Source organism: Nicotiana tabacum, chromosome 5 (genome assembly GCF_000715075.1).
Source record: "Nicotiana tabacum cultivar K326 chromosome 5, ASM71507v2, whole genome shotgun sequence".
In the NCBI taxonomy this organism is placed as follows: Eukaryota; Viridiplantae; Streptophyta; class Magnoliopsida; order Solanales; family Solanaceae; genus Nicotiana; species Nicotiana tabacum.
Window position 1 is genome coordinate 22123741 of NC_134084.1, and position 13130 is coordinate 22136870.

General features: G+C 37.5%; 1 pseudogene; it reads right to left on the reverse strand.

The window, feature by feature from the left end:
* Positions 1 to 1749: 1749 nt before the first annotated feature.
* Positions 1750 to 2546, reverse strand: LOC107787222 (GCN5-related N-acetyltransferase 8-like; annotated as a pseudogene).
* Positions 2547 to 13130: the final 10584 nt, after the last annotated feature.

The window sequence follows — 13130 nt, forward strand, 5'->3', positions numbered from 1 at the left end:
GCCCCTCCCCGACCTACTCTCCCTATTGCCATCCCTAGAAATCATTACCCAATAGCATTTTCCAACTAATATTGAGTCTAACCCGGTTAATCATTCCTAACTTAACCAAGTGACATTAAGTGCCTTCCAATTTTAGGCTACGAGCATAAAGGATTATTCCTCACCTCAATCGCTAGGCTAGGATTAATTAATTTTTCAACTAACTTGGAATCTTGTAAAATAAAACTACTACATTACTTCACTAAGGGATTAAAGCAAACACGCAAAATGCAAAAATAGCTAGATATTATGTAAGAAATATGAGAAAGGAACTAGGATTGTTCCCGTTTGGTGAAGGCTATGCATTAGGTAAATGGGTATTCAATTCTAAATTTCTAAAATTAAGCATATTTTATAGCCTTGATTTCTATTCTACCAACTTAGTGTCTTACAATACTTAGAGGTTTTCACCCAGAAGATGGCATTCCAAGCCAAGGGTTCAATGATATGCAATTGATTAGTCCAAGTAGAAATCATATGACTCCTAGTTAGATTTATTAATCAAATGATTAACCCACTCATTTCCTTGTTAATTTCTTTGTACCTAAACTAAATTCTACTCTTCCAAGTTAGAACTAACAAAATAGGCATGGGTTTAGTGGTTTTGCCCAGTTTTGCATTTCTGGCCAGTTTTAATCCGGGATTACAGAATTGGCAATTTAGGCCACTTTAAAATATGGCTAGAATGTTCTCATTTCCCTCAATTTTGACTTATTTCCAATTGTTTCTTCCCAGTATCTTCCCGAACACATAAAACCTGTAAAATGCAATAAAATCATTATAAGTGCGCTATATTTCTCAATAATCTGATAAAAAAAGTCTAAGTATAAAAGAAGAGATAAGTTGATGAAACACCCAGTGGCGGCTCTATGGAGTACGATGCCTAAAGTTGAATCGTTATCGGAGACCTTTGGAGGCAAAAACGTTAATTATATTTTATAGTCGAATTTCTTCTAATATTTTCTTCCTAATTGATAATGTAGTTAATTTGTTTAATTATTCTTAAGATATTATTGATAGATAAACTTTTATTAATTTCACTTTCGAAAAACATTCTTCCTTTGGGGAAAATGTCTTCATCTTTTTATGAGCTAGCATTATTACATAGGCGTGTGAATAAGAATCAAATCCTTTTATTTCATTGAGTATATCAATTAAAGTATTATACTTGTACAATTTTTCGTAGTGCTTTTGTTGCAAAATAAGTCTAAAAATCAATATGGAGCTAATTAGCTCAAAGTATGTATAAATGCAATTGTAAGTGAAAATTTAATCCAAGTTGAAAAGGATAAGAGTAATGAAGTAGGAAGTCATTTAAGTTCATCCCATTCATCTGTTATAGCTCAACCAAGTTCTCCCAAAAAAAATAGCATAATGTCTAGAACTATGCCGTCAACGATTATTGATATAGCAAATGGTTGAGCAAAGGATTTACTTATCATTATAAATAATTATAGTGAATTGTTTAAAATATACTTATTATATATGTAAATATGAGTAATATTTAGGGCCTTATATTTTTTTGAGGCCTAAAGCCTTGGCTGTCTTGGGGTTGAGCCGCCCCCGGAAACACCAACTTATCACATATCGCAAACAATAGTACTAAAGCTAAAGTTTATTTTATAGATATAATTAGATCGCATGAACCTTTTGACTCTAAATTTTGATTTCGCTTATGCTCATAATAAAGCCATTAATCTCAGAATCCAATTTGCAAAACTCTTGACACAAACTATATTAATAGTTTTATCTAAACTTGTCAGCATCCTCACTTGAAGCAAATGCATCAAGCCCATTACCAGAAAGCCTAAAACGCTTAACATCTGCCATAATATAAGCCCCCATCCCAAGATAGAAATCAATGGCGTCAACGTTCCACCCAACTGTAAGCCAATCAACTGTGGAGAACCCCATTTTAGCCGCCTGCGAGGCCACAGCAGAAAATAGTATTTTTCCAAATCCATATTTTCGATAACACTCCCTAACATACATGTTTTCAATAAAGAAACCAGGTTTCTCAAAGTAACCTGAATAGCTAGGAAAAAATAGGATATAGCCAGCTATGAAAATATCATCTTCATTGGTTCTAAACAGTTCTGATTCTGGGTCTACTATAGGTGAGTCAAGATTAATGGTTTTCTGAATTGGGTCGAAAATGGAATGTTTAGTGGTTTTTTTTAGGAAAATTGTTGGGTGAGACTTCAAGAATGAATGCGGTCACTGAGTAGAAAGGCGGGCAAGGATTAGATTTGAAAAGATTCGTAGAGATGGAAGCCTCAGTGGCGTTAAAGACCTTAGCATAGTTATGATATTTTGCCATTTGATACATGAGTTTGTGGAGATGTGGCACGTCTGATTCTGTGGCGAGGCGAACTCTACCGGAGATTTGAGTGCTGAAACTGATTTTCTCGGCCATTGTTAGTATGGTAAGATGGTGTTCAATTTCTCGGGACCGTTTTTTCTAATGAAAAAGTGAAGGTTTTTATAGTGAAATTTTCGTCAAACTGGAAAGGTTGGAACGGAATTAATCGTTCAATTAAATCGATATTTCCATATATATCACATCAAGAGTAGCTTTCATTATCTTGAAAAGCTCGCCAGCTCTAGCTATTTCAACAACTTTTCAATCTCTTTGGAAAGCAGCTTTGAGTAGACACTGAACATGTGCGTCTTCTGTGCTGCAAAAAAAAAAAAAACCTAGCCAACTTTTATCATGCCGAGTAGTCCCTTCAGTCAATTTACAATTTATGTAGCGTACGTTTCTTATAAGGGCGAATCTAAAAATTTACTCTACGATAATCAAACTTGAAAGAAAATATAAAACAAATCCCCAACAAAGATATTTAATTATATATTATTTACCTTTAAAAACTAATATTTTACTTATATACGTAGTATAATTTTCCGACGAATTGATTACCCTTGTCAGAGTATAGCTTCGTCCCTGCTTGTTAGTTCGTTTCAAGAATGACACACTTTTATATTTGAAAATAATTAATTGAGGCTATTTGTTTAACTTTTAATGTGAAGGGTATATTGTACAATATTACGGTATATTTATGACCACACGTTTTAAATGTTTTATAGACACACACATATGCAGAACTAGAAGCTGGATTATGGATTCGTTCAAACCCATTAGCTTTTGTTCAAATAGTGTATTTTTATTATAAAATTCATTAAATGTGTAAACATATTAATTTAAAACTGATCAGTTGACACTTACAATCATCGTTTTAAAATCTAAAAATATTATGATGTATTTTGTTTAACCAAAAAATAGAATTTCAGTCAAAGCTAGAATTTAGAAGAGCGCGGGTTACTGATAATCAAAAGAATATGTAGAAGAAAGTAATTTGGAGTAGCCAGAGTGTAATCAGGAGAAAAACAAGTGAATCAAAGTATATTCCAATTGTGTCTTGTGTTTACAAGTGACCAGATACCCCCCTTTTATAGGTATCTTGAAGATATGCGTTTTCTCCAAATCATAATGAGACTATTATGAATAATTAAAGACATTGAATGCTACGTTACACAATTATTGTAATCAATACAAATTCTCTAACGTATCCAGTATTTAATGCATGTCGAATTTCATATCTGCGCTCTTCATTATGGTCAGATCCATTCCTTTTGATAAATGACTTAAATAGGTACGGGCGCTGAATCATTCAAATGTCCTCCCGTACCTCTTCCTTTGCCTTTGCTCGTTTCTATTGCTGCCCGTGCCTCTTGACTAATTATAACTCTTTGACTATTTGACCAGTCCACGTGTCTCAACATGTCACTTACATATATAAATGCAATTTTTCCCAATACAGTTCATTAAAATGAGAATTTTTGCCATCATTAATGCTATGACAAAATTGACGCTTCAATTGTCACTTCCATTTAATATTTCGTACACGTATTAATTTTCCATTGGCTCTGCAGTTTTTGCTGCCTTTTTCAAGGTTTTTACGGTTCCACTATTAATGAAGTGCCAGTTATCATAATTATGGTCTTTCCACCTCCGCACTTTTACCTTTGGCGGTTGCTTATCAGTATAAATATAATTTTTTCCCTTGTCTTTTATCACATAAAGCTTATTGAACACTTATTTCTCCAAATCTCTGTTTACTTCTTTCTTAAATCATTCTTCTTTGATATGTCTTCTTCAAGCCCTAACCCTGAGAGAGTTTCCATTACTGACTCCTTCCCCAATGCCCCTGTTAGGCACAAAAGGGGAGGTAGACTTCGTAGTTTAGGATTTACTCAAGGTGGTTCGTCTATGCCTTCTTCTAGTTCTGGTCCTTCCTCTAGAACCAGAGGTTCCCTTTCTCACAAATCTTCTTCTAGGGGTAAAGATCATTCTGAACCTTTACGCGAACCTTTAATAGATGAGATAGTCCCTTCAGAATTGTCTTTTTACCATGACAGGGAATCTCTTAGAAACCAGGTTTCCGCATTAGATCGTGTCGATGCTTACCCCACTCAAATTACAAAGGTTTTGACTCCTGTGGTTCGTAAGGACTGTCATTGGAGTAATGATTTTCCCATTATTATCCCTAATCCGAATCAGAGAATTACTTCCTATTTAACTGGGTTCTCTTTTGTTTACACTTACCCTTTTACTTTAGGGTTTAGACCAGCAATCGACCCAGTCATTCTTGAATTTTGCCGTTTCTTAAATGTCTGCTTGGGTCAAATTGGCCCAATCATATGGAGGGTTGTTGCCTATTTAAGGCATTTAGCCACTAAAGCTGAAGCTCCTTTTACTTTCCCTCACTTGATTCATCTTTACTCACCTAAGCTTTTTCGTAATGGTGTTTTTACACTAGTAGCTAGGAGTAAGGGGGTTTTGGTGAGCCCTAAAGATGACAAGGATCGTGACTGGTATGCCCGATTTGTTGCTGCCCCCACTGTTGGTTTAGTGGGTGAAGATAATATTCCATTCCCTGAGAAGTGGAATTTTGCACGTAGGTCTTTTATCCCTCTCGTACCTTCTTCTTTCAAGTTTATCATCTTTTCTAATTTTAACCCCCCCCCCTTTTAGCAACCATGGGAGTTGTGGGGGATATTTTCAATTTCCGTGGTTGGGTAGATAAATTGCTGAAGATCGCGCCAATGGATAGTAGATCTTGGAAAACACTTTCTAACCGCTTTGGTTGGAAGGTAAAGACTCATGGTAAGAGTTCACATTTCGTTCTTTTTGTGCCTATATTCTCCTTTATTATTTTAACTTTTATCCTTCTTTTTGTCAGGATTTGCTATTCGAGGGGTTACTACTAAAGCAGTTGCAGCCTCTCGTGTCTCTTTGGGAACTCGTATTCCTTCAAGAACCCATATCTCTTTAGAGAGAACCCGAGAAATAGTCTTGGGTTCCTCTTCTGCGAAAAGGAAGGCTGCTGAAGAGGAAAATTCTGAAGAAGAGGAAAATGAGAGTTCTTGGTAACGAGGCCACGAGTTAGGAGACGCATCGTTTCTGATGACGAAGCTGAAGTTTCGGTTTCTCTTACCGAACCTGTTGAAACCCCAATAATAATTCCTGATTATGACGTCACTCCCCATGATACTAGTGAATCTATTGACCAACTTTTCGTCAGTGGATTTGGTCGTGAAGATGTCGGCCTGTTTTAGACGAAGTACCTTTATCGTCTTTTTCATTACCCGTGCCTGTGATTCCTTCTTTACCGGCCCCAGCTATTTTCGTTCCTTCTTCTACTGCTCTTACCTCTTCTCCCGCTCCTCCTTTGACTATTCCCCCTCCTATCGTTCATTATACTGAAACGGGCTCTTCAAGTAGAAGTGCCGCTGTGAGGTGGGTAATTATTGAAATTCCTACTGAGAGCAACCTTTTGATAAAGTCAGGTCAGGCGGATGTATGGTTGGAGCCTCTTATTGTCCTAATTGAAAAAGCAAAGCTGGAGAGCCGCAGTTCCCTGACTTTAATGAATGATATCGTGCATGCCACTCTGAAGGTATTTTCCTTCTCTCCCTTTTTAACTTTGCAAAATTTTTCATCTTTGGGATTCTTATTTCTTCTTTTTTTTAGGCCAATCTTATCGGCACAGAATTGATGAAAAGAATTGCCCCTTTGGAGAAGATAACACGCGACTCTCAATTGGAAGCAACCAATTGGAAGAGGAAATTTGAGAGTGCTCACCTTGATATAGAGAACTTACAAGAGAGCAAGAATACCTTAGAGCAGCGAGTACGGGCTTTCACTTCAGAATTGGCGGTTACAAAAGCATCTTCACACCAAGCAGAAAAAAAGAGCGTCTCGAGTCCTTCTTCTCAGAGCAGCTATCTAAAACTAGTGAAGAGATCAGAGAATTAAAGGCTCTTTTAAACCAAAAGGAAGTTTACGCTGGGGAACTTGTGCAAAATTTGACTCAAGCACAAAAAGACCTCAAAATATCTGCTGATAAGGTGCGTGCTTTAGAATGCTCCCACGCCTCTCTTCAAGCTTCCCCACAGCTCTGCCTTGGCTGAAAATGAAGAGCTAAAAAATGAGATCGCTGCTTGGGAAAAGGATTATGAGATCCTTGAAGAAAAATCTGCTATTGAGGCAAGTTGGGCTTTTTTGAATTCCCGTCGTGATACCCTACTTGAAGCTGGCCAAGAAAACTTCAACTTGGAGTTGGAGTTAGCTAAAATCAACGAAACCATTGGAAAGGCTCAACAAACTCAGGACTTCCCTTCTCCCGTGGATGAAGTTCCCGTGGCTAAAGCTCATGAATGTTGAAGCTGATACGGGTATCATTACTATTTCAAACCCGATCGAGCCCGTTGCTGCAAGCCAAGTAACAAGGGCGAACAGATGTAGACTCAAGGCCAGATACCATTCAAGAACCAGAAAAGAATGAAGATATCAAAACAACGATAGAGGAATTAGAACATGTCGTGTTATTCGCTCAATGGCCTGATAAAAAAGTCTATGTCGAAGCTAATCTTGACCAAGTAATGAAAGGTAAGTTAATTGAATTTTTGCAAACTAACATGGACTGCTTTGCTTGGTCCCACTCCGACATGAAAAGAATACCACCGGAGGTAATAACTCATAAACTAAATGAAGATCTGTCATATCCTCATGTGAAGCAAAAGAAAAGAAAGCAGGGAACTTTCAAGAATCAGGTGATTCAAGAAGAAGTCCAAAAATTGCTAAAAATTGGTTCCATTCGAGAAGTAAAATATCCTAACTGGTTAGCCAATACTGTTGTGGTTCCAAAGAAAAATGGTAAGTGGCGAGTTTGTGTAGATTATACAGATCTTAACAAAGCCTGCCCTAAAGATTCTTTTCCACTACCACACATAGATCAATTGATTGATGCAACTGCAGTCACGAATTGTTAAGCTTTTTATATGCATATTCAGGTTATAATCAGATTAAAATATATCCGGCAGATGAAGAAAAAACTTCATTCATAACAGACAGGGGTACTTACTATTATAAAATAATGCCCTTTGGTCTAAAGAATGCAGGTGCAATGTATCAGAGGTTAGTTACCAAAATGTTTCAGGAATATTTAGGAAAGACAATGGAGGTATATATAGATGACATGCTTGTTAAAACTTAATACTCAAAAAATCACATATCACACTTATCTGACATATTTTCAATTTTGCGCAAATTTAATATGAAGTTAAATACCGAAAAATGTGCATTTGGCGTTGCATCACGCAAGTTTTGGGGTTTTCTTGTTTCTAACCGTGGAATTAAAGTAAATCCTGCACAGATTAAAGCCATTGAGGAAATCCCTGACATACTTTCAAACAAAAAAGAATTTCAAAGATTAACATGGAGAATTGCGGCCTTGGGAAGATTCATCTCTAAATCATCAGAGAAGTGTTTTAAATTCTTCTCAGCCCTTAAGAAGCGAGATCATTTTGAATGGAATGAGGAATGTCAACAAGCACTTAGGAATTTGAAAACGTACTTATCAAATCCACCTTTGTTGGCAAAACCAAAGGCTGGGGAAAAGCTACTCCTCTACCTTGCTATTTCGGAGGTGGCGGTAAGTGCTGTTTTGGTCCGAGAAGAGCAAGGTAAACAATCACCTATCTATTACGTAAGTAAATCTTTGTTAGATGTAGAGACTAGGTATCCTCAGTTAGAAAAACTTGCACTTGCGTTAATCATGGAATCTAGAAAGTTAACACCTTACTTTCAGTGTCATCCTATCGTTGTGGTAACTACCTACCCTTTACGTAACATATTACATAAGCATGAGTTATCAGGTAGGTTAGCTAAGTGGGCAATAGAGTTAAGTGAATACGAAATTGCATACCAACCTAGAACTGCTATAAAATCACAAGTATTAGCTAATTTCGTGGCTGATTTTAGTCAGGGAATACAGTTAGAAGCAGAAAAAGAATTACAGGTGTTCAATGGAGCTAACCCAGGAACTTGGACTTTATTCACTGATGGCTCATCTAATGTGAGAGGAGCAGGTTTGGGGGTAGTATTGGTACCACCTACGGGTGAAACCATTCGGCAAGCTATTAAATGTCATTCCATAACTAACAATGAGGCAGAATATGAGGCTATGATTGCAGGTTTAGAACTGGCACGGGAACTTGGCATAAATCAGATTATAATCAAGAGTGATTCACAACTTGTAGTTAATCAAATGCTGGGGACTTATACAGCCAGGGAAGCAAGGATGCAGCAGTACTTGGAAAAGGTACGGGAATTGATAAAACAATTTCAAGATTGGAAAGTTAGACAAATACCCAGGGACGAAAATCTTGAAGCAGACGCCCTAGCAAATCTCGCATCTGCGGCCGACGTGGCAAACGATGCAAATGCCACAATGATACATTTATTTCATTCAGTTCTTGATCATGATACGAATGAGGTAAATTTTAATAACTTAACCTGGGATTGGAGGAACGAAATTGTTGCTTTTTTGCAGTATGGAACCGTCCCTGATGACATATGCTCTTCGAAGGCAGGCCGCTCGGTACTACTTAAAACAAAGCAATCTATATCGTAAAATGTTAGGTGGTTCCTTAGCAAGATGTCTTGGACCTTCGCAAATAGAGTATGTAATGAGAGAAATACACGAGGGTCATTGCGGGAATCACGCAGGTGGAAGATCACTAGTAAGAACCTTAATTAGGACAGGTTATTACTGACCTAAAATGGAAGAGGAGGCAGAAGGTTTCGTGGCCAAATGTGATAAATGCCAGAGGTACAGTAACAATATGCATAGACCTTCAGAATTATTACATCCGGTCATTGCGCCATGACTATTTATAAAATGGGGAATGGATATCGTAGGTCCATTATCGCAAGCAAAAGGACAGGTAAAGTTTTTGCTTGTTCTCACTAATTATTTTACTAAATGGGTAGAGGCAGGTGCATTCAAACAGGTGCGAGAAAAGGAAGTCAGAGACTTTATTTGGCGGAATATCATATGTCGATTCAACGTACCAAAGGAGATCATATGTGACAATGGTCCTCAGTTTATTGTAGCTTAGATCACGGAATTTTTTCAAAGCTGGAAAATTAAAAGGATTACGTCAACACCCTATCATCCGGTGGGTAATGGACAGGCAGAATCAACAAACAAAGTCATTATCAATAATTTAAAGAAATGACTAGAGGAATCAAAAGGAAACTGGCCTGAAGTGTTACCTGGAGTTTTATGGGCATATCGCACAACTGCAAAAACAAGCACAGGAGAAACACCGTTCTCATTAGTTTATGGAGCTGAGGCTTTAATTCCAGTTGAGATAGGGGAACCAAGTACACGGTTCACACAGGCGACACAAGAATCTAATGACGAGGAGATGCGGGTCAACCTAAATTTACTCGAGGGGCAGAGAGAAACTGCTTTAATAAGAATGGCAGCACAAAAGCAAGTCATAAAACGATACTACAATAGAAAAGCACACCTCAGGTTCTTCAAAATTGGGGACTTCGTGCTTAAAAAGGTTTTTCAGTCTTCAAAGATAGCTAACACATGGAAATTAAGTCCAATATGGCAAGGACCCTACAGAGTGCGTGATGTTGCAGGAAAAGGAGCATATGAACTGGAAACAATGGATGGCAAGATACTACCTTCACATTGGAATGCTGTTCATTTAAAGAAATACTATTTCTAAGGAAAACCCACGGTCAGGTATAACCATTTTAAATTTCATTTTTGAATTGCTAAAATTTTACTAACGATTTTAGATGATAGGCAAAACGCTAACCCGTACTAAATGATGAGTCACGACCTGTAAGGCACATGGAGTAACCTAAAATTCCTGGCCTAAAGTTACAATTATTCTGATAGAAATGCAAACGGGTTATGTAGTCTTCATCTATAATCGTCCCTCCGAGTCCCGTATGTTTTTCCTTTTCAGGAAAAGGACCAAACGAGAGAAACTATCAAGTGCTCGAGGCTTCATACTTCAACACTCAAATACTTGGGGGACTACATACTATACACGGACATATGTATAAAGAAGTCAAAACAGATTAAGGAAAAATCAAGCCTGAAAGAGTCAAGTGTACAGAGTAAAAGTCATAAAGCCACGAGCTAAGGCCAAAGAAAAACCTCACTATAGTTAGAGTAAAGTCTATGTACTAAAACAGGTTATAAGGAAAAAACCCATGTCTATTATTATTCTTTTAAATATGTTATAAGAAAAACAGTTACGAGAAAGTTATAGATGTAATTCAAATACATGTAAAGTTTTATTCGGAACTAGACAAGGTTCAAAAATAAAAACTTGTCAAAGTTATTTCAGAGAAACATGTGTATTCCTATTTATTTTATCGTATGATAACACCATTATAAAGTTGAGACGTCTTCTTTATTAAGTGTCGGAATATAAAAGGGCCCTCTTTTATAAAACTCATGTTTAAATTAATCATGAAGTTAACAGAAGCATTTTTCGGAAAACAAAAATGCAAATTATTCTGTAAGTCCTTAAAAATAAAGGCGAGAATAAAGCAAGCAGAAGTTTAAGATAAAAAACTTCTTAATATGTAAAAAAAATAATCTAAGACTAAGTTCGAACTTAGTCATAAAACTACGAAATTGTTTAGATTGCCCCATTAAAAGACTTGGGGACTGGCGTTTCTAAAATCAACCCTCAAATGAAGTTAAGGGTTTGATTACAATCTTCCAAAATCAAAACAAAAACAAAATCATTTGAATGATTAAAACTGGTCACTGAGAAGTTTGTGGTATTGAGGCAGGAACGTCAATAGCAGCGGGCTCAATTTGGGCAGGTGCATCAGCAGGTGCGGTTTCAGTTGAGATTTATGTTGTGATGTCCTTAACTGCCTTCTATGATTGCTATTTGCCTCCAGTTCTCGTGCTTGTATCTGCAATGGAGTTAATAGCCGTGGATGTATGTTGATCTCCGCGAATATGACAGATTCCCCATGGCGATGGAAATTTGATAACTTGATGCAAGGTTGAAGGAACAACATCCATTTTATGGATCCATGGTCTCCCCAGAATCATGTTGTAAGCCATCTCCATGTCTACTACCTGGAACTTTGTATCTTTGACGATCCCTTCAGCAAAAGTGGTGAGTGTTACCTCTCCTTTCGTGACGACACTGGAATTATCAAATCCAGATAGAGTATGCGCCTTTGGTATTACTCTATCTTCAGCTTGCATCTCACGTAGCACTCTTAGCAAAATAATGTTCACGGAACTACCTGGATCAATCAAAACTCATTTCACATTAGTATCATACACAATTAAAGATATTACTAGTGCATCGTTATGAGGGATTAATATGCCATCTATATCTGCATCATTAAATGTAATATTGCCTTCTTCTAAAACATGCTGCACCCGTTTCCCTTGGGTAATAGTTACTTTGGAAGTTTTGTTAGCTGCAGTATATGACACACCATTGATGTCTTCACCCCCACTTATAACGTTAACAGTTCTTTTGGGAGAAGGTGGTTTTGGAGGCTCCTGCATGTTCTTCATGTAAGCTTGCTTGACTTTCTCGCTGAACAACTCAGTAAGATATCCTTATTTTAATAAATGATCAACTTCACTTTGTAAAAATCTGCAATCTGCTGTTTTATGCCCGTGATCATTATGGAACTCGCACCAATGGTCAGGGTTGCGCCTGTTTGGATTCGATCTCATTTCCTTTGGCCATCGAACCTTATCTACCATGTTTTTCAAAACAGCTACGAGCTCGGAGGTGCTGACGTTGAAGTTGTAACCTCCGAATCTCGCTTTTAAATTTCTATCATCATCCCGTGACTCATAGTTGTTTCGCTCGTTCCTAAATCTTGATGAAGAACCTGATTCTCGGTTTCTTGATCTGTGATCGTGCCTTTGATTATCCTGTTTTGACCGTGAGTCTTTCCCCGCAGGTCCCATATAGGGCTCGTACCTATTTTTACCGGATCTCTTTTCGTTCTCTGCACGTCTTGAACATATACTTTCTTCTTTTTGAGATCGTGGAACAGTATCTTCCTCAATCCTCAAATTCGTGCTATACCTGTTATAAACATCATTCTACATTGTAGCTGGGAATTCTTGAAGGCTTTCCTTGAGTCTCCTCGTAGCTTCCGAGCTTTTTTCATTCAAATTACTTGTGAAAGGTATAGCTTCCTAGTTATCAGGTACACGCGGCAATGTCATTCTTTCGCATTGAAATCTGTCCACGAATTCTCTAAGCAATTCTAAATCTCCTTGCTTGATTTTGAAAATATCATCCATTCTTTTTTCCACTTTTTGGGCTCCCGAGTGTGCTTTGATGAAAGAATCTGCAAGCTCAGTAAAAGAGTTTATATAATTTTCAGGTAAGAGGGAATACCATGTTAGTGCTCCCTTGGTGAGTGTTTCACCAAATTTCTTGACTAATATCGATTCGATCTCCTGCTTAGTCAAATCATTGCCTTTACGCCCGTTGTGAATGCAGTCACGTGGTCTCGTGAGTCTGTTGTTCTATCATACTTTGGAATATGAGGCATTTTGAACTTTTTTGGAATTGGGAGTGGGGCAACACTTGGCTTCCAGGGTTGTTGCGAATATCTGTCCATGTCTACCCCTCTGATTATGGGAGGCACCCCGGGTATCTGCTCTGTGCGTTCACTTTCCTCCTTGAGCTGTTTCTGCAAGGGTAGTACTAAA